The sequence below is a fragment of the Apus apus genome, chromosome 5 (genome assembly GCF_020740795.1).
Source record: "Apus apus isolate bApuApu2 chromosome 5, bApuApu2.pri.cur, whole genome shotgun sequence".
In the NCBI taxonomy this organism is placed as follows: domain Eukaryota; kingdom Metazoa; phylum Chordata; class Aves; order Apodiformes; family Apodidae; genus Apus; species Apus apus.
This window is the reverse complement of record NC_067286.1, coordinates 51,043,124-51,064,757: the sequence shown is the minus strand read 5'-3', so window position 1 is coordinate 51,064,757 and position 21,634 is coordinate 51,043,124. Positions and strand designations below refer to the sequence as shown.

General features: G+C 39.3%; 1 long non-coding RNA gene across 2 annotated transcripts in view; it reads right to left on the bottom strand.

The window, feature by feature from the left end:
* Nucleotides 1-21,634, bottom strand: part of LOC127385823 (uncharacterized) — a 155,687-nt gene that overhangs the window by 111,174 nt on the left and 22,879 nt on the right. Inside the window, exon 1 of one of the 2 annotated variants that reach the window (XR_007889761.1) lies at nucleotides 9,358-9,378. The exons of the other annotated variant lie outside the window; for it this stretch is intronic. This is a non-coding gene — a long non-coding RNA (uncharacterized LOC127385823). Of the gene's footprint in view, nucleotides 1-9,357; nucleotides 9,379-21,634 lie in introns of those variants that run through there. 2 annotated transcript variants of the gene reach the window in all.

The window sequence follows — 21,634 nt, the reverse complement described above, 5'->3', positions numbered from 1 at the left end:
ACACACCAGATATGTAAAGTAGACTTCTGTTAGTGCCTTGGGAGTAAGCCTCACATTAAGACATTTGGGAAACTGGCCTCCTATTCCAATTTTATTAGCTGACCTCCTTGCCTTATAAAACACCTTTAACAAACTAGAGTAAAGAGTATAATAAACATTTCTTAAAAAAAAAAAAGTGAAAAGAGTCAGTGTGACCATCGGTCACTCTGCATCTCTTATTTATCCTACCTTAAAACAGCAAGCCTACTGGAATACACTCTCAATATAGGTACAAAAAATTTCCAACACACCTCAAGATGTGTGAATTGATCTCAGAATTTTCCCTTTTTAATATTCTTTCCCTTGCACATAAACGTTCTTCTTCTAAGCGAATGTTTCATAGCTTATCACACATATTTGCAAGATATTTTTTAGAGCTTGAAATAAGGATATATTAAAATAACAATATCTATGTAAGATTTCTTACTGAAGACAGATAAATATTTCAGAGATGTCCTAGATTCATAGGTCAAGAAGAGTAGAGATACATCTGGAGACTGAACCAAATTGCTAATGGCTTCTCCATCAAAATCTGATCAGAGTGATAACCAGGCAAGAGCTGGAAGTCTTATTTAACTGACACGCATCCTGGGTTGTCACTGTGAAAGGAAGTGTCAAGCATGAAAGCAATAACAAACATAGTATCTCACCAATATCCTATTAACAAGAAAGCTAGATATACTGAAAATAGACCCCCTTATCTACAAGACACCCAAACTAAGAGGAGATAAGAAGGAGGGGGTTGGTTCTTAAAGAAACTGAATGCAGAGCTTTTCTGATGTTGATACCCTCATACAGTAAACACAGAAGTGAGAAAACAGGAACTTCCAAGTTCTGTTTGCTCATCCATAACCCTGAGCAAGACTTGCAATCTCTGTGCCTTCCTTTCACAATCTATAAAATGTTATAGCAATAAAAAATGTTCCTTCCTGGACAGGGAAAGCATGAAAATTTTACAGTTTCAAGAAAGGGGTTTAGAACCTTGGATTGGTCCATTCTATTTCTATTTTTGCCTAAATCACGTGCATTATACAATAGGACAAATATGAGCAACTATCTGATCCCTCAGCCCTTCAGGATTCATGAATTGTTATTCATTAAGATGCTTGAAAACAAACTACTAGCCTACAATATTTCTGGGTTAGTGAAAGTTTATCGCATTTATTTTTCCCTAACAATTTTATTGTTGCAAGGGCACCAACATACAGATCTAATGTTAGAACCTGCCCCCACAGGGGATATATTTGAACCTGATACTCCACTTCTACGAGAAATCAACAAATACTGCTGTAAGTGGCATAATAGCTGAGCTATTTACATACCCCCTAGATCTGATTGAATCAGACATGCTTAAAAGCCCCAGAGCAATATTCTTTAGAGGAAAAGCAATTTCAGACGTACCATATCAATTCACCCACTTATATTTGTACTATGACAAGTCTAGCACCAGCAAGATAGCCATATCAAGATCTGGGTTTATTCAACAGGTGAGTCAATTTATTTGACTCGTTTTGTCTCTTTGTGCCTTACAAGGCTTTGAACATTAACTTTGCACTTTATGAAAAACTCAGGAGTGTAAGATTAGTTAAACAACATGGCACTAACAAAAGACCTCCGTGTAACAAGCCCTTACATAAAGTGGAGTTTGAGGCAGTATAAAAAAAAAAAATGATTTATCCACAGCATTTACACTTTTCCTCTGCAAAGGCCCTCAGAGAACATCAACAAAGAAAAAGAATTGTGAAAAGATCTGGAGAAGATGAGACTTGATTGCTCAGCAAACATCAGAGGGATATGAAGATGGAAGTTAAAAGCAGAGATCTGCTGGTGATGAGAGGACTGTTACACAAGCACTAGCCTAAGGATAAAGGGCCACCTTGCTCTTATGAAACATCAGATAATGGGATTACAGACCAAGTTCAGTGCACTTAATATCACCCATGTAGCTAACATATCATAAAACAAATCAATGAGGATTTAGAAGCTGCTGGGATCTTGATTATTTACCATAGATGTGAATAGTGCATGCAACAGGGAAAAATCTGCTAAGTGTATATAATGCATGGGTAGAGCATTCTGGGCAATCTGCATCCACTGATACATCAGGAAAATGTGAAAATGGCCCTCTTTTAATCTGACAGAAGCAGATCATAATAAAAAGTGATCTTTTCAAACCACTAATTTATTTCTAAATAAAAAGAAAATATTTTGCTATGAATTTGCCAACCTCTTTAGGTCTTCTCTCTTCAAAAAGGTGTAGATGGTACTTACTATAGAGGATAACAGCTGAGGAAGAAGAGAGACAACACATGCCTTCGAACTTTGTAGTTCAGTAGGAAGAGGGAGAAGATATAAATGCTCTCAAGCCCACAGTTGCAAGTCCATTTTTTCTACTTCACAAGTGAAAATTTCTGAGCTAATAACTGGCAGCTCTTTCCTTGTGAACTTTTCTGAGCAAGTTCATTCAGCTGGAAAATGGCTGTTCGGTTTTACTTAGTAAGTATCAACAAGAACATATGAAATTCATGTATATTGATGAAAAGTATATTGCAGTCAGGGAAGTGCAAGTGTAGGACTCAAAGATTTTGGTACTGGGATATTCTGTGGACATATCAGCCATTTTTTTAAACAAGTATATTCCACCATACCAGAACATCAGTGCTCCCTTTTCAAGGAGCAGAACAAATTCACTGAAGATCAGGACTTCTGAACAACATTTGTTGAGCACAGATAAACTAGTATATTATTTGTAAAACAAGCCCAAACAATTAGCACTTCTAAACTGGAATGCAAGATGGCATTTGACTACATTTAACATACACTTAAACAATGTGTTTTAGGCATGGAAGAGAACCCTGCAATTTTTGCTGGCATTATATCTAGGGGAAAATCCCTGGCTGTTGAAACTATGAAGGCTATTCCCTTAGCAGCTATTGAAGAAGGAAATAAATACTTTAGAATACTTCATTCTTTTTCTGGCACAAGCAGTGCTTGTAAAAAATTAGTTTGTATCTTTCTTCCATTTGTTGCTTTTTTTATTAGTCTGTCTTGCCTTTTTGGAGAATAAACTCAGTAGATATCATTGTCTATTCTATATTGTTGTATTGCCTAATATAACATCAGCCTTGAGTCAAGTCCTTAGCTATTTAACAATTTTAAATACTAACTGCCACGACAAACATTCAGGAGAAAAAATATTTACTGAAAACAAAAAATGTGACCAAAAAAACCTCACAAGTGCAAATCATCTGCCACTTACATTTATGGGCATTTATGTCTCTAAAAAGGATTGCATCTGTCAACAACACATAGTCCAGGAGCAGGAGACTGTGTTACTTCATTAACAGAGTACCTCATCCTTATGAAAACTGCTTTAACAATGTTATCTCTAGCTTCACCCACCCCCTCCCATCCTTGAAGTTAATGCTTCAATTTGCCTCTGCTAAGGTTGTCAAGAAGGGTTTGTCTAGAGTTTAAAAATCTAAATGAATTGTGTTCTCCTTCTCTCCTGTTTTTAACTACTCCCTGGTCTCTTGTGAATGAAGCCTGAAAACTTGATTGTGTTCTGAGTTGTACTCATACATAATAGATGAAGAAGCCATTTGAATTTCTATTGTACTTGGTTTTGTAATTCCAACAGTAATAAGGCATTAACCGTTCTATCCAAAGTTTTTTATATGTAGCATATGTGCAGATCAAAACGATGGCCTGGGTTTAGGGACACAGAAGAAACTTTTCATTTAGCCCAGTGTTAGCATGATCTCCCTTTGAAAAAAAACATGTATGACATTCACTCTGCAGCCCAGACCAGTGTGCACTCTCTTGTCTTTTAAAAATGGAAAAGGAGCTGCGAAGCCTGCAGGGAACACAGTCCCACCATTACCAGCCATGAGCACAAGAACTGGCCCGTTTTACAAACCAAGAGCAGGCATTATTATCTACAGGATCAGCCACCACCCTCCAGCAGTCTGGCCTTCTTTTCAAACATAAACCATAGTGTCCAGATTACCACCAAAACCCCATCACCCTTGAGCAGAACTACCAGCTCTAAGGTGAAGTTCCAAACACAGAGAAACCTACTCGGAGATGAAAAGCAGGGAAGACCTTTTACCCAAATTTGGTGTAAGAACCATGTAAGAAACCAAGAAAAACAAACCCCAAAATATGAAGGAAAAAAAAATATATTCAAAGCCTAGGAAAATAAGTAGGCAAGACATGTTTTGACTGAGAGGGAGGCAGGGGAGAATGAAGTCAAGACCCCCAGAGCATGATGATGAATGACCAGAAAATATATTCTGAAAAGTTTGACCTCATATGACTGTAACTGAAAATAGTTTCCATATCAAAATTGAACTCTTAGGTAGAAAGCAGGAAAAAAAAGTAATTGGCTTTCGTGAAAGAGGCAAATTTCAGTGGACTGCAATTGTTTCTGGGATGTAAATCTATTCCTCTCTCCAGATAACACAGAAAACAATTACTCACAGAGAGAACACTTTTAACCACCTATCTTTGGCAGGATAGTTCTCAAGAATAGCTTATTGTATTGATTCTCAGTGCTGAGAGAAGCTAATTATTTCCATCAGGAATCTGTCAGACAATAAACCAACTCCTCATTTAGTAATATGCCTTAGAAAGTCAAGTGAGTATTAAAAAAAAGAAACTAACTTTTGTTTCATTCAATTGCACCCAATAATCTTGATAGGAAAATTACTCTGACTTCAGAGTTATTTTGAACATAGCTTGCCAGGTTACAACAGTTGTGTAGAGATATTTGGAGACTGACCTCCACCAGGGATAAGCTGGTGGAGAGAGAACAGGCTGGAGCAGAGGTGGACTCCTCTTCCATTCACCTTGATGCTTACAGACAGAAAGATACATAAATTCATATCTCAGCTCTTCCAATATTCAAGATATACAAAAAGGGAAGTCTACAGGGCACTTAGTTCAGCTACACTGGGAGACTATTAAGCTCGAAGACAACTGGAAGAATTGCACACAAATTCCAGAGGGCAGCTCTCAAACAAGCTTTGTGAGGAATAACTTCCACTGCACAGCTGCAATGTGCTCTGTGGTTTAACAAACAGAAAACCTTTTGTGTCACCCCTGTAAGGATGCTGACCACATCTGCTGCAGTGAGGTGTGGGATGTGCCTTTAATACTCCCTGAATGATCATGTAAGGAGGCTTTTTTTTTCCCACTTTGATTTCTTTTTTACCTTTTATTAATAAAGAAAGAAGAAAAACCGCAGCCAAAGGCTACATCCACAAACCACCATGGAGACACAGGCAAGTCAGCCAGGCTTGGTATCTCCAAGAGCATCACTACAGCACAGGTATACTGAGTCCCTGCAGCAGTTTCTGCTGCTGTTGTGGCTGTGTGACCAAAGCACATTATACTTCTTGTCTTGTGGTCTTCTACCCCCACTTTCTATAACGCATGTCTTTAGGGATCAAAACTTTTGACTACCTTAGCAGCTCAAAGGCAAAACTAAAATAGCTCCTACATAGTGTCCTCGAGTGGCTTGGTTTACCTTTTGTGACTATGTAGTTGTTTTTCCTGTAGAAAACTGTGCATTGAAGAGCCTCTGACAATAACACACCATTTGGTTTTAAGTCAATTGCCTCCCTATACTAAATAAATAAATAAATAAATAAATAAATAGCATCAGCTGCAGATGCACCTTATTTTCTTTCCAGTACCAACTTCTTACGTAATTAAGGGCAAGTGTTGGTGGAGTTAGAACATATAAAAACTTGGAGACACCTTAAGACACTTCAGACACCTCCTGCCAGTGGATTCAGTCCAAATTGAGGAGTTTATGGGGAACTAGTTTCTCCTCTCCTTAGTGTGAAGTGTTTCTGCTACAATATATGACCCATTAAAAGGCAATGAGCAAAAATAAGCCCTGGATAATTTTGCAGAATTTATTAAAATTATTCTAGGAAGTACTGCTTAACACCAGGAGGTTATTAAAACCCTGCCTTATTTCAAGATTCCATTGCATTGCTGAACCCAAGCTTCAGTGTAGTTACACATTTAAAATTCAATGTAAATAAACATTAAGGATTCCAAAATCCCACAGTATCCACTTAGTTCATTTAGCCTCCCCTTCATGCTTATCCATCAGCAATGACACAAATCACAACAGTGAATAACGGTTTTTAAGGTTTTTTTACACAACTGCAGTTTCTTCCACTACTTCCATTCTTTATAATGTATTTACATTTTAAATGAAGGAAATTTGACACCAAAAATGTTTCATGTCTTTTCTGTATAGTAGTTTTTCAAGCCGTATCAGAGGGCTCTGTAGTTATCTTAATTCCTGACTACATAGCTGCAGAAGTCCAGAATTTGTTGTATAGGCTTTGGATTGCAGCCCACACAAAATCCATTTGTTTTGATGAGAAGTACATGTTTAGGACTGGAAAAAAAAATGTTCTGTGATGAAGAGTAACATTGGCTCTCATTACTTAGTCTGACTGCTTTTCTGTACTGAAGGCAGAAGTGACTCCTTGCAGCTGGAAGAAGATAGGTAAGAGAGGAGAAGAAATATAGATGTAAAGAACAGCCCTTAAAGTAACCAGAAAAAAAATAACACTCCATACAACAAATCCAAATAGAGACCTGAGACGGTCAAAACTAGAGGCAGGTCGACACAACGCAAGTTTAATAAAGGATTGTGTTTCAGCATAGCTGGGAAGATTAATAATAAAATAAAAATACACTTTCCTAAAATCTATCCCCTCATATGCATCCAATCATGCATATAAATGTGCTTTTAATTTGTAAGTAAAACTAGCATTTCAAATGTTTCCTGAGTTGTGAAATTTAACAAGAGCTCTGCTGCTGGAGGCTGAATCTGTTTTGGTTTTGCCTAAATTACTGGGCCAGACACAATGTGCAGAGTTTCACCTCAATGCAGCATTCATGTGCTAACATTTTCCCTGGTTAATGTCTTCTTATGTATGGACTATGAGTGGGAAGTGATTAAACAAACCAATTATTTGTCTGCTACATTTGACTGCTTCTCCTCACCCTTCAGGAACTATGTGAAGTTTGATGCTACCTCTCCCCTGTAAAATATCTGTCACTTCTGCTGGCAAGCTTTTCATGTGTGGCTTAACCAAAGGAGAGTGAATGCCACCAAACTGCTGTCTTCTTGTATGGACTTGCCAGCTGGTGTCTCAAATTCATTTAAGACTTTGGGAGACGTTAGTTGAAAATCTTTTGGTTTTTATTCAACAGAAGGAACAAGCTTGCAACAGGGAGTGACACCATATGAAGGTGTCAGACATATATGGTACAGTATCTTCACAGATACATCGAATTATTTGAGCCAGCTCAGGTAAATCCCTGGGTTGTTCATTAATGTTTCTTTCAACACAGTTTCAGAAATATATACATTTAGTCTGTAAGTGAAGGGAAAACAAAACAAAACAACAACAAAAAATTACAAGGGAAAAAAATATAAGAATCTTTCTGCATATTTTGTCACACTGGACAAAGGGAGGGAGTTCTGATAGGTCCAGTTTTACAGCTGATGTTTTAGACTAATGCCTATTAGCAGGCAATTGATATGACCTCCAACTCTTATACAAGCTGCATCCAGAAGGAACTATTCTTGGTTAGGCACTCAGTAAGAGGAGAAGCCTGCCTGGAAACCCAAACAGTTCTAGAAATAAATGCTGGTAAAGCAGGATTCTTAACTGATAGCTATAAATATAGTAACCTAGCACTCTCCCAGAGAGCACAGAGCAATATGGGGAGCACAAAACTTCAGTCTAGCATCACTGCCAGAAAGCCCAGAGAATTGCTCTCATGTTGTCATGTTGGTAACTCTGACTCCATTGCCTATTTTAAAATATTGTTTGAATATATTAACCTAAGACTAGCATTGCTGTTAAGGTCACAGAGACTGAATTTACTGGCAGGGCTGAAAAAAAAGAATAACATTAACATAAGACTGAATGGAGCTATACTGAACACATGCATTAACCACAGTGACTTCAGAGTAATTACACAAAGTTACTAAAATCAGCATCTTGCCCACAGCACCAAGCAAATTAGAAATGGATAGACACAGATGAAAGGAGAGGCAGGAACTGAGAGCAGCAAGACACTACCTCCATGAAGTCTTTGCTGTGCTGCTTGAAAGCAAAAGGAATCTGGGGGAAAAACTCATTCTATCCCAACCAATCCCTGGGAACCTCAGCAGGAGGGTTCTGGAGTGTAAGGTACCTTTTGGCAAAAGAAGGAAGCACAGTGGTGAGCTCAGAAAGCCTTTCAAAAGGAGAGGCAGTGAGTGTGCCTGCCAGGCAGGTTTTTGCAAGATCTCATCATTCTATTTATAACACTGCATGCCATCTTCCATTACATCACACCACAGGAGATGCACACCACATGCAACAAAACACATTAGAAGCACTGTGGCTTCTCTCTAGAATAAATGCCCACAGCTCACAGTAGTGTCTTAGAGGTAAGTTTTCTGGGAAGGATATGAAATTCCTTGGCAAAGATTTGCAACCTATGGAGTTCGCTTTCACATTCTGCCAGCTCAGCACTGCTTTCCATCCCCACTTTTTTCATTTGTTCAGGGTTTAGTCTTGTCTTTTCCTCCAAGAACAAACTACAGTATTGCCTTTTCTATATTTATCTGTGTTTTATCCCTCTATCTACATAGGAATGCATTCGGGCATCTTTCATGCCATTAATGCAAACAGTCACAGGTAACTCTCCATCAGACCTTGAGTGTCCCAGATGTTCTGGAGCAATCCATGGGCTTCACTGCATTGAGGATGGTGACCTGACAGAGCCTTGGGCAGCCTGATCTAGTTAGACCTGTTCTGAAGGGAAGGTTCGAGTGGGTGACATCTGCAGGTCCCTTCCAACCTGAATTATGGTTCTCAATATATTCCCTAATGATATATGTACTATCTCCCTACTAAAACCACTAATAAAACAATGAAGTGTATCACATAAATTATTTATAGTATTTGCTTCACTTTAATTTATTAGGGTTGGAGTTTTCTTACAGTGGAATAGACAACACTAGTTAATCTTGACTTCTATAAGTGTTTACTCTTCACAGGAGGATGACTTTGCTAAAAAATGGGAATGAGTCCAAGGACTCATTTTAACTTCTGAAACCTGCAAAGATCAACTGTAAAACAAGAAGACGAGGAACTGTATGGAGGCAGGGGAACATTTGCATAAAACATAACCCAAAATAAGCTTTAGGAACTCTGGATTGGTATAAAAGCATTGGGTTCAAAAAATGAGGGAGTTAAAAAGAAAATAATGAAAGAGGATTAAACGTACACGCCAAGGAGACAAGGATATGGCTGAATCCAAGATCTTGGTATCTCACTGGTCCTCTGCTGTATCCTAGCAGAGAGATGTCCCATCTCCTTCTAGGGCTTGTCCACATACAGACATCTTTGCATTGGTATTAGTTATGTCCTAAGCCAAAACAGAAAGTAGTCATTTAGTGTTGTTTTGTTGGGGTTTTTTAAATCTGTAACATGTCAGAGCTCATCTTGGAGCAGCATCTCCACTTCACTTAAGAGGTGGAAAATATGGAAGAAGTAGAAGTTTTTGCATTAATTTAGTAAATGGGATAAGGTTCCTAACACTATGACATGAAGAAAATTTTAATGAGAAAAGAAAGGAAGCAAGCCCAGAGTTATGCAAGGAAGAACAAACAGATTTTAGAGATACTCTGGAAAAACAGCAGCAGGATTTTACTCTGACATTTTCAGAACATGTGGTATTATATGTATTTACTTTGGTAAGTCAAGTAGCCAACCATGAGACTCAGTTTTCAGTGCCTATTTAGTTAGCTGAGATAAACATGGTTTAGTCTGCAGCATTTGTTGATTCTAAGCATAAAAGGATCTCATCACTTCATTTAAAAGCATTATATATGCTGGGCAATTTGCAGTGTGTCATACGTCACACTGAAATCTTTACTGAAGTAATTGTTTAGTCTCCAGATTTTGAGTCACAATCATAGATAGTTTTTGCCCAGAGCCTGTATTATGGAAAAATAAATAATGCCTTAGGCAGAGATCAGAGCAAGTGAAAACAGCTTTGTAAACAGTGTGGTTTAAATGTAAACCAACTAAAGCTTATTGCCCAAAAATATATCAAAAGGAAGTAAGTGGTGTCCCCATGACAACAGACAGGACCACAAAAGCTCTGGTGAGGAAAGGGCCTGCCTTAATGCCAATTGCCTGGATCTTTCCATTGCATCAGGTCTCATGTCTACTGGACTGGAAGAAGCCCAAGGAAAGTATCCTTCTACTAGGCAACTCTAGAGCAACCTCCTATTTTACTCGTCTGTCCAGATACAATGAGAGATCAAGAAAATTGCCATTGCTGAGGTCATCAGTTTTGCCTGAGCTCTGTCCTCAAGGACAAGAGACAATACTAAAATCTGCTAACCTGAGGGGCAACAAACATTCACAGGATGCCTGAACAACTGGTGGAAGCCTTCTTACCATTGCCATGTCTGTCTCAGCAGAGGTTATCAGCAGAAATCTTTCAATTATCATTTCTTTTGATGGCAGTCCAGTACATTACTGCTTATGTTTCTCAGGGCCAAGATGTGCATTTTTGTCAGTTGAGCTTTAAGTGACAATGAGTTGAGAATACACAAAAAAGTGCAAGGAGAAACATAGACTTAATCTACATCCGCAGGGTCCTAATATGGAGATTATACACTTGCTTTTGTCCACATTGTTCCTGTGCAAGAGAATCTGCTTAGCTGCTTGCCATTGACTACACATTAAATTATAAAATATATAAAAGAACTCCCATGGTATTTTTAGTTATTAAAATTTCCATGGGCATTTTAGTGGCAATAACTGTTTGGGGAAAACGTTGGGAAAAATAGGTTTGTTTTTTTTTCTAGCTATCTTATAGCGGCCTTCCAGTACCTGAAGGGGGCCTAGAGGGAAGCTGGAGAGGGACTTTTTACAAGGGCGTGTAGGGAGAGGACAAGGGGTAATGGATCAAAACTAGAAGAGGGTAGATTTAGGTTAGACTTTTAGCGGAAATTCTATAGTGTGAGGGTGGTGAAACAACGGAAGAGATTGCCCAGGGAAGTTGTGGAGGCCCCATCCCTGGAAGTGTTCAAGGCCAGGTTGGATGGGGCTTTGAGCAACCTGGTCTAGTGGGAGGTGTCCCTGCCCATGCAGAGGAGTTGGAATTAGTTGATATTAAGAGGTCCCTTCCAACTGAAACTGTTCTATGATACTATGATGGCTAGAGAAATAAAATAGTAAAAGGTTCAATCCATCTTTGCCAGTTGGTGAATAAGCCATGGCAAGGTAAGAGAACAGGTTATTTGAGTTGTTGGAAGGCCTTTCCTCTGACCAAACCCAATTACATCTCTGTCAGAGGCAGTATTTTTTCCCAGCACCTTTTGCACGTGTGCACATAATTTAATCCCTCACTCTTTCAAGGCAGTTTCTCTTCAGTAATCTCCTGGCAACTGTGGCTTTGTTCCATGTGTGATATGACCAGCAGCATGCAAGCACTGGAGGTTCAGGGGGAACACCACCCCTGCAAAGACGTGAGCTGACAGAGAGCTTCCCCAGCCTCCACAGCAGCATGTTTTGCCTCCACTCAGGGAGACAGGGCCACATGCAGAAAGCCAGTGAATGGCACAGAGCAGTGACTAATAGCAAGATGAACTCAAACTGGAAAATATTTTGCATGACTACATACTATTTCAATAGGAATATAAACCTTTATCCAAGAACATTTGTCTCTAGTATAATATGGCTTCCATCACGGAACACAAGAGCTCTGCAGTACGAAGTGGGAAAGGAACATTGTCCCTGTTTTGGGATCCAGTTGAGCTACCGAGACTTGACAAGGTCCCATTTGCCAGTGAACCTGCATGCACTCTCTTCACCTGTCACACATGCAAAATAAAAACTACATAAAGCCTGATGTCTTTAATTGAAGCTAATACTTTTAACCTCTTGCAAGGGTGAAGTAAAAAGCATGCAGTTCATTTGGACACCTAAGCCAGCAGTCAGGGAGCCAAGCTACACAGAGACAGATCTCAGGTCACATAGAAAATCCACAAGCAAGCAGAGAACCCAGCATAAATTTCTCACATCTTCAGTCATTATTCTAACTATGTGGTCTCAGCTTCAAGTTTGAAGGTACCTTTTAAACAATTACAACATTAACGGTTTTTGTGTGGTTGATTATTACTCTGAGGGGTTTATGTTGCACATTTTACTGAATCATTGTTCTTCCAGACAGCAACTGAGGTTTTCATAGCCAACAATAGCTCTCAAAGTCTCTTAAAAGCCTAAGTATTTATTGATACATAAAGTTATAGTTGCCTAGCACTTTTAAAGTAGTCTTTCATGACCCAAATATTCCATCAGCTTTTTGTTATTTGAAAAATACAGCATCACAAGATAAACATCAGATATATTTTGAGAATTTTAGGAATGACGATCATTTCATTATTTTTACATTATTTAATTTCAGTGCATTTGTTCTAGATTTAATCCTACTGTAAGCATAAGTGGTATGCGTTTGTCCCTTGCTATAGATAACATTTAGGACTTGGAACAGTCTAGCCCTGCAGCCTCTGACAAAACATTTGCCACTTTATCATAAGTTCTACTCAAACCTCCTTTTTAAAACTATCAACACTTTGAGGCAAAGTAGTTCATAGACAAGGGATAAAATATCCTGGGTGATTTCCTGCCTTCACACGTTGAAGTGAAGGTAGATAGCTCAGAAAGTATTCAATGTTGCACAATAAACCACACAGAATAGGGTCAGGAACCCAGATCCAATGTACTAAAACCATGGGCGCTTCTGTACATGGGCAAAAAGGACATGCTAGAGCTCCAGTTAGAGCTTGCTTTTAATTAGGCTACAAAGACTTCAGCAGTACAGTGGTCATGACTGCTAATGCTTTGTTCCACAATCAGATTTTAACAAATTTGTGAAACAAAGTTCCCCGATAAAGAAAGAAAAAAAGATTATAAAAAAGCTTTGAAGAATTTCATAAGGAGGATTCAAAAGAGGTTCACACCCTGAAAAAAAATCCTGCATCAGAGAATTAAATGCAAGGAAGCTGTACTGTGCTCAAAAATTAAAGGTAGGATATGACTCTAGGGCTATATTAAGCAACTGCTGACTGTAAGGAAGTATAACTTAGCTGAGATGGTATCATATGGGCCATCTTGGCCAGCAGAGGAGCAGATGTGGCAATTGGAAAACCTGAAGAGACCTCATTATAGTACAGCACAAGTGGGACTATGACTTTTTTTCCAGCTCTCCTTGAGCAAGCCTGCCCATACACACAGAACCCAGACAACAGCTACTCTGATTCAGTTCCAACCGAAGGCTCAGGCTTTGGCTGCCAGTACAACTTGGGAACTGGCAAAATAATGGCAGTAGCTGCCTTTGTGGGGGACACCTATCAGAGGCTCTGCCTGCTGCCACCACAGTGTCCTCGTGCAGATGCGAGGGGCTCCAGGCATCACCACTACACTGTCAGAGAAAGTGTCTGCCACAGATGCTAGGACAACAGCGGTTCCTATAGGCAGAGGCTGTTTAATCCTTCCTGGCTGCACTCAGTGCTTACAGACAGCTACTCATGCTTTGGTTCACAGCTAACTCCTTTTTGTTTAGCACTAAGAACCAGTTTGCAACAACAGCAAGAGGTTGTGTCTAACAGCATTTGTTTCCTATGTTTAATGAACACAACCATATCTCTGTTCCAGCCCTCATTGTAGTATAAATAAGCTTTTTAAGAAGACCAGTCAGTGTGCATTTTAATAGCTGCATCTCCTATATTCTCCAACATTGGGAACAGGGAAGATGGGAAAGCAGTTTCTGCTGGGATGCTTGACGGACTCTAGTTCACACCTCCACAGCAGGCAATTCTGTGCAGAGGGTATTAGTATTCATGTTCCACAATATATACTTTGCTGTTTACTGATAACAGCGTGGACTGGAATGACCAAGCCACCAACTCTGGCTTTCTTTAAGTCATGATTTAACTTTCACCTTGCAGATTAACCAGTGGGAAAAGAGCATCCTAAATATCCTTGAGTAATCTTGTGGTGAAATTCCCACATGCTCTTATTTGTAAAATTTCCTTTGTCTTCACTGCTCTTTCTTTACTTGATTCCTGGGATGCTTCTCATATTTTATTTTTAAACTTCAAGTATTTCTACTCCTCTAGCAATTTTTATTACATTTAGGATTTACACTTTTCTTATGTTCAATTTATATGCATAATGCATCAGCTTGGTTGAAAACTTCTGCAAGTTCTCCAAGACTGCATAATGTTTAAAATAAGCTGATTTTCCACCCTAGTCAGCCCAGCAAATGTAATGCCTCAAGCACTGTAATAACACAGTTTTAAATAGACTGCTGAAATATTAATCTTGGCCTTCACTGTTCTTCCACTCTGTCCCTATTGTTTGATGTTTCTACTGACGCCATATGATGTTCTCTTGGTCTGTGTTTCAATATCCTCTGTACACCATCACATCCACAGGATGACTCCCATGTTGAGAGAGCTGTGTTTTAGTCTTCCTTGTGTTCCAAAGAAACATATTCCTTATTCTTCACATGGAGCCAGTTTTCTTTGAAACATCTGACCTGTCTTTCAAAAAACTCCTCCTTCAGGTTTCAGGATCTATTTATATTAAAGATTGTAATACTGTAGCTATCTTCAGTAATCAGACTGTAGGGTTATCTTTTCTTCTCGGGCTTAGTGACCATCTAGTTGTTCTGCCAAGTCACAAAAAAGTAAATGATCCCCTCAGTAATTCCCCTGCTGCAGACAAGACATCAAACTGAAGGACATTGTGAAATGGAATAGCCAGCATTAGCAGTAGTACTGGACAATGGTTTTAGAAACTTAGAAAAATAATGTTTAAAGAGGGACTCTGCTCAGGCATTCTTTTGTAAAAGTTTTATATTATATCCCAGGAATGGACTGGCATTCAGACTGAGCTTTAATCTTTTTATTTATTATATGCATTTTTTCAATGCATAGATTTTTGTTACATCTGTAGTACAAAAGCATTTTTCTAACTACGGTTTGTGTCATCTACCTGATTTACTCAAAGGGTTATAGACTGCCCATGAACATAAGACTAGAAATAAGAAGTCTTCAAAACATCCAAGAAGACAGATTCTGTAACAAATTCACAGCTGGGGAAGTGGGAGGAAGAATCTTCAGTGGGTAACTTTAAGGTAAAGACACTTTTACAAAAGGAATGGCAGTTGCCTCTAGCAGCAGGGCCCCAGCTTTGGTGAGCTACCCCGCTGCCAGTAGCTGTGTTCTGACCTTCAGCAAGAATGTACTTAGTGCAGCAGAGCCAGCAGATGTAACACAGATGCCTGGGAACAGAAAAGAAAGATACTAACATAGATAACAGAAGTATCTTCTTAACTCAGCCACCCACCTTCTGCCATGGCCAGGCAGGAACAATGAAGAAATCAGCTAAATTTCTGTGCCTTTTCTAAAGAAAATGGAATAAAGTGACTGCACTGGATTATTTTGGTTCAAGTGATTGACATTCATATTTTCCCCAAAGCGATTTCATTACCTTTGCATAAAGGTTTCATAATAACCAGCAGAGGAGAAGCAAGGAAACCAGGAAATTTCAAGATCTAAAAAATTTGACTCACAACTGGTAGCCTGATGGAAACCATAAGGGCTCTTTATAACATTTATCGGGTAGGGTAATGAGTGGAAGGCAAAAAGTATAGATATTAAAAAGAATAAAATTTAAAATGAAGATAGAAAGGTATACTTAAAATTTCCAGCCACAGGCAGTCCAGTTCAGTTTTACTTTCCGTCCGCAATTATCTAAGACCTTATCTCATTTATATGGTAATCACTTGTTTGATGTCAACTCCAGAAGCGGAGACAGCAGTTCCACGGCGCCCGCTCCTCGAAGCCTCTGGCTGGCGTGGGCGGGAGGACCTCGCTGGGCTCAGGGCACCCATTTGACTTGCCAATGAGGCAGGCCTGGCAGGGCTGTGAGGAGCATAACAGAGGCAGGGAATTTCTTGTCGCTAAGAATTGAACTTAAGTCTTTGTAGTTTCAGGCACATTCGGCATGAAAGCGTTTTGAGAGGTATTTACTTGCCTAGGGAAGAAAGACTTACTGCAGCAGTTTGGAAAGAACTGCTTCCCAACAAGGAGCAGCGGAGTTTCATGGGAAGGTTCAGGAACTACTCCAGGATTTTTACTACAACTGCAAAGCTGTATTTTCTCTAAAATTCTAATGAAATATAGATAAAGTGAGAAAAGAGGCCACAACGGGTTTGGACAGTAATGAGAGACAAAGACTTTGGCTCTTTGCAATTTCAGAAATAATTACAAAGGGATGTCTTATCCACTTGCTGAAGCAGAGAAGGAACACAGAGACCTTTGGGTTCCAACAAGTGAACACTGTGGCTCTCAGATGTTTGGGGTTGTTGTTTGTTGGTTTTGTCTGCTTTTTTTCTAAAAAAAAAAAAAAAGTTTGTGGTTCCATCAGGACAGAACAAGGACCTGGAATACAAGTACCCCGTACAGGTAACAAACCTCACATCACTTTCTTTATTGAAAGTTCAGCTACTCTAACAAGGTCTTTCTCACATAAACTAACTGTGTTTTTACCCGTAACCATTACCCAACTGGGGGCATAAGAGAACATTTCATTTCAACAAGTAATTTCCCACCACAAGCTAGACAGTGAAGTGCAGTGAACTCCAGTTGCTGCATTGTGGGTTGTTTTAACAACTGTAGTCACCAAGTACATAATTCCAGCTAATCCAGAACAGAAAAGGTTCAGTTTAAGGTGTATCTTTAATGAAAACCAGACAGGTTATGGTTTGCAGTCTCTGCTTTGTAGAGGGATTCTGTGCTTCCTGCTACAGGGAAGTGTATTTTGTAGGTAAGTTTGGAAAAATAAGGCATTTGCTATTATTTGTGGAGGAAAAAGCAGAAAAAAAGACCAGGGTTTGGCTTATGCCCCTGTAATACAACCACTCACTGTGCTGCATTTTTTTCTTCCAGAAGAGACAGGTGAATTTCAGGAGGATCAGGTCTGTGCTCATTGTTTGCAGGGTATAGGAAGGGGCAGCCTGCTCTGATCACACTACTGGTGGAGGACTGGGAGACAGGGGTTTTAGGAGCACTGATTTAGAACGTTTTGAATTCAGAATATTGAGTTTTATCTGGGATTTACTTATTGTAAAGCAGCTGTATTAAAACATTATCATATACATAGGATAGCTGATGGCAAAATAAAGGATTTCATATCAGTATGTTTGAGGATCGCAATATTCTGTAACACAGAGGATGTTTCACATGAATTCCTTAATCTCTACCATACTGTGGTAAACCCTGAGCCACACAGTCCAGAAAAGCAGTCTTTAAGACTAACCATCAACAAGGGCTGTGTTTGCACCCCTTTATGTCTAAAACCATCCCTTAGGCCACACGTTTCATTCAGATGCATCTTAAGAATGTGAAATGAAGGTTAGCAGTTCAGAAAAGCTCTGAAAGGGACCTAGAAGTTTTCCTCTAAGTGCAACTCTGCCCACCACCCCAGCAATAAAAAAACCCATCTATTGTGACCCCAGCATAATCATAATACCCCCAATCTGAATCATATCACAGACCCGTGGAAGTGCTGGATCATGGACTGCTCTGCTGTTCTGGGACAGAGGGAAATCAATGCCAGGACACAGGGGATAGTGATACTTTTGTGAGGCATTGGCACAAAGATGCTAGCCCTCAAAAGGTAAGTCAGTTTTGGACAATCAAGTAGGCTTGGGAATGAAACATATAAAGAGCAGACAACATAAACAAGAAATTGTTTTGCCTTAGATGATACAAGCAGAGCTGACTTTATAGGCACAGGTCCGGAGGTTCAGCTTTTAAGTCTGAACACAAAGGATTCAGACTCCTGCCAGTTCAGGTGCCAGGGAAGGGTTTTTGACAGTGTGCAGCTGCAATCTATGCCATCTTGGAAAAAAAAAAAAAAAGTAAAAACCAAAACATAAGTAGGCATAAAACTGCTTATCAATTGAGAACAACAGCATCACTAATGAATTTTCACTATTAATAAATCCTGCCTTCAGTTTTCCAAGAAATCTTAATAAATATTTGTCTTTGCTTCTGAGAAGTAATCCAAAAAGGAGATTCTGAAAATCTTGAAGAAAGGTGAAGGAACTGTTTAAAGCATAAGTTTTTGAAATGTTAATAGCTATGAGGAAGCATTAGAGCAGTTTAGTTTTGATTGCACCAGGAGTGGAACAGCTATGAGAGAGATTTAATGAGCAAGACATCCAGCATCATGCTATTAAATGCTCCTCAAGCATAATAGGATAATATTCCAAAAATGCTGCAGCCACTACACTGTAGTCTTCAACAGGAAGAGCTTTGCCTCAGTGGGATTTTTTCCCGTGCTCTAAGATGGATAAATTAGGAACAAAAAATATCACTCACATATACCATGTTCACATAAGAAAAACTTGTACCGTGGAAAACCTCTCACTTTTGATTCCTTGAGCACAAAACAAAAGGCCACATACTCAGGGCAGAACAAAAAGCCAAGAAAATAATTTTTCAGTCTGGAAAGTTAAAAAACAGTGAGGGTAAACCTCATTTGAATTTGTAATGAAAAGCTCATTCTCTAAAGGATTTAAATGAACATGCTCATGCACACTAGTAAACACTTTAAATATGTAATCAAAGTCCTCTTGGATTCTAATGCTCCTCTGATGATTAAAGCTGATTCTCCTCCTAATAAATAATTCAGTAGCAAAAAAATTGCTTGGCCTGGAAAAAGCTGAACAATGGGCCAAGACTAGTTGCTCTTGCCTGAGAGATTTTGCCCTCAATTTTGACTTTATGAAGAGAGGTTTCTGCAGAAGAGGGAGTCACATAATGAAGTTGATGTGTTTGTATTCACAACTGCAATTTAGAATCAGCATTTTCTGACCCTTATTCTTTTATTGGAAAAAGAAACAACTGATGGCCTGAAAAGAGAACCCAGCAACTGGCACAAAACAGTAGTTCTCTTATTCAAGGGCAAAGTACTGTTTTGTTCTAGCTATGGTCAGAAAGGTTCATCCTGTGATGCTGTATGCTGGTATTACATACTTAGGAGTGCAAATACCCAGGAACTTCGTCTATGGTAGACTAGAAAAATAGTATCCTCTGTTTGGGGGTGGCTTGTTTTTTTTTATTTAAGGTTAACACAAAGATGTATCTCCCCAAATACTGAAGAGCAATATGATGAGGAGTGAGACTAACACTAAAATAAGCACTCCTAAAAAAACCAAATAGGCAACTCCAACTTCATACTCCATAGAAGCAAAGGTTTTTAAACCAGAGACTTTTAAGCTGTGTAAAACATTAAAACCTTTCCTAAGTTAATTCCATGAACTCTAATGGGTCAGAACATGGTTTGTCCTAACACACCACTAGGTCTGGTCCAAACCCCATGGGAGCCTTTTGGATCAAACCCTAATAAGAAACATACTGAACAACCATGCATACACAAAAAATATCTTGGTTCTTTATATTAAACCATGCAGAACCTTGAGCCATGCATATTTTCAACATTGCTTTTGCCAGATGACTATATAGATCAAGGAAAGACATCACTGAGTCTGAAACAGGAGCAGAAATCTCTTAGAGTGTACATCAACCTTTCTAGGTACAAAACCCCAATTCAGCAAGCTCTCCTGAAAAAATGACCTATTCACAGTACCTTGGAAATGGTTAGTACATGATACTGCAAAATACTCAAGCCACTCCAAGAAACATACACAGTCCAAAAGAGAATTGCTCTAACAGAAATGAGATGCACAGAGGCATGTTGAAAGAGAGATAACCATGAGCAGCCAGTTTGGGACTACACTTTACATGCAAAGTTAGGACGAAACCAGAAACAAGATATGCCAGAGCCTCATCTCATGCACATTGTATTTTCCAGCTTAAGAGCCTTTGGATCCAGCTTGTGTCTAGCCAATTTTAGGAAAACCTCATTTCTAGACAGCCTTTTCCACAAATAAGCCATAAAAACACACAAACAAAAATTTTAACTTTGTATTCTTTCCACAAAGAATTTACCTTCTAAGTCAGGAGAACAAAACAACACTGACCTGTTTTGTTCAGAGCTTTCTCCACAATCTGTTTGCTTAGCTGCACAGACAAATCTTCATTGGGAACTCCCTTTTGACTGTGATGCTGGCACTAGAAATGAGTAGGAACAAACCCAAACGCTTCAATATGGAAGAATAATACTTACTACTTAAAGTCTAAAACAAATCAGTTCAAGAACAGTAAGTGTGAAAAAGGCTTAAAAAAAGAGTAACTAAGAAGCAGTGGTCACTCAGAGTATCTTCTAATGGAACAATTTTACATAAGGGAAGACTACATGCAGTCACTCACACCTGTTATATTGTGTAAATAGAAGCCATTGCCAGTTAAATGTTTATCCCTTTATCCCAGCTCCACATCACAGCAAGTTGGGCCACCCCTGTCTCCCAAGAACTAGAGAAAATGTTTTTTGCTCCAGACCAGAACTACTATAGGCTGCCCCATTAACTGTCTTCAAATACATTACCTGTAGTTTCCCCTGATGACAGAGCACCACCAGTCAGCACAGCTGCCTTGAGCAGAAGTACAGCACTTTACATCAGCTGAACCTCCATCCTGCCTCCTCTTTGGTTGCAGCTACCTCCTTTCATGCTTGACCTTGCAACAGCCAGGATGCCATGAAGGAGTGTTCCAGCTGGCTGCAGGGCCCCAGGTTTGGCTAGTTTTGCCTCTACTAGGTGCTTTTCTTGCAGCCAGAAGCTAAGAGAGGACCGAGCATAGACGGGTGAACAGGGGCCGAGGGCATGGAGATCCAGGGGAGAGTAATGCAGTCAGGGTGCCCTGTGCCCAACCCACAGAGTGGCCTCATGCATTTTCTTGCTTAACATTCTTCTTAAAACATAGCCATACAGCAACATCCTTTTTCTTTTTTGTTTGGTTTTTTTGGGGGTTTGGTTTATTTTTTTCATTGCCATTTCATTTGGTTTGTATTTTACTCTGACAGGCTTTTCCCCAGGAAATGTTGTCTTTTCAGCTGGACCTTCCTTGTGTGTTGGTGGAGGACAGAGTGACAGCCATGGTCTTGGGGTACCAGAAGTACATGTCTCTGTGCCTGATGTATTTTTATGAATGAATGGGCTCAGAAAGATTCCTGTATTTTTGAGGGGACAAGCATTTCTGTAAAATGTATTGTTCAAAGTTTGTATACAAAACACTACAGAAATGCCATCTGACAGAGGCATGGAGCAGCTTACAGAGGTGAGCAGAGGAGCCTTATTTTCATTACAGAAGGCTAGAAAAGTTTTCTTTCACAGTAAAACACAAAATGAAAAAGGAGACAACTGCAGTCTGTCAGTTATCCAAGAACTAAGTACCAGGACAGGAAAAGAACTATTTAAGTTAATAGATATTGACACCAAGATACTGGATGCAAGCTTACCACAAACAAATCCATCCTGGAAACTAGAAAAAGGATTCCAGTTATTAGGAGGA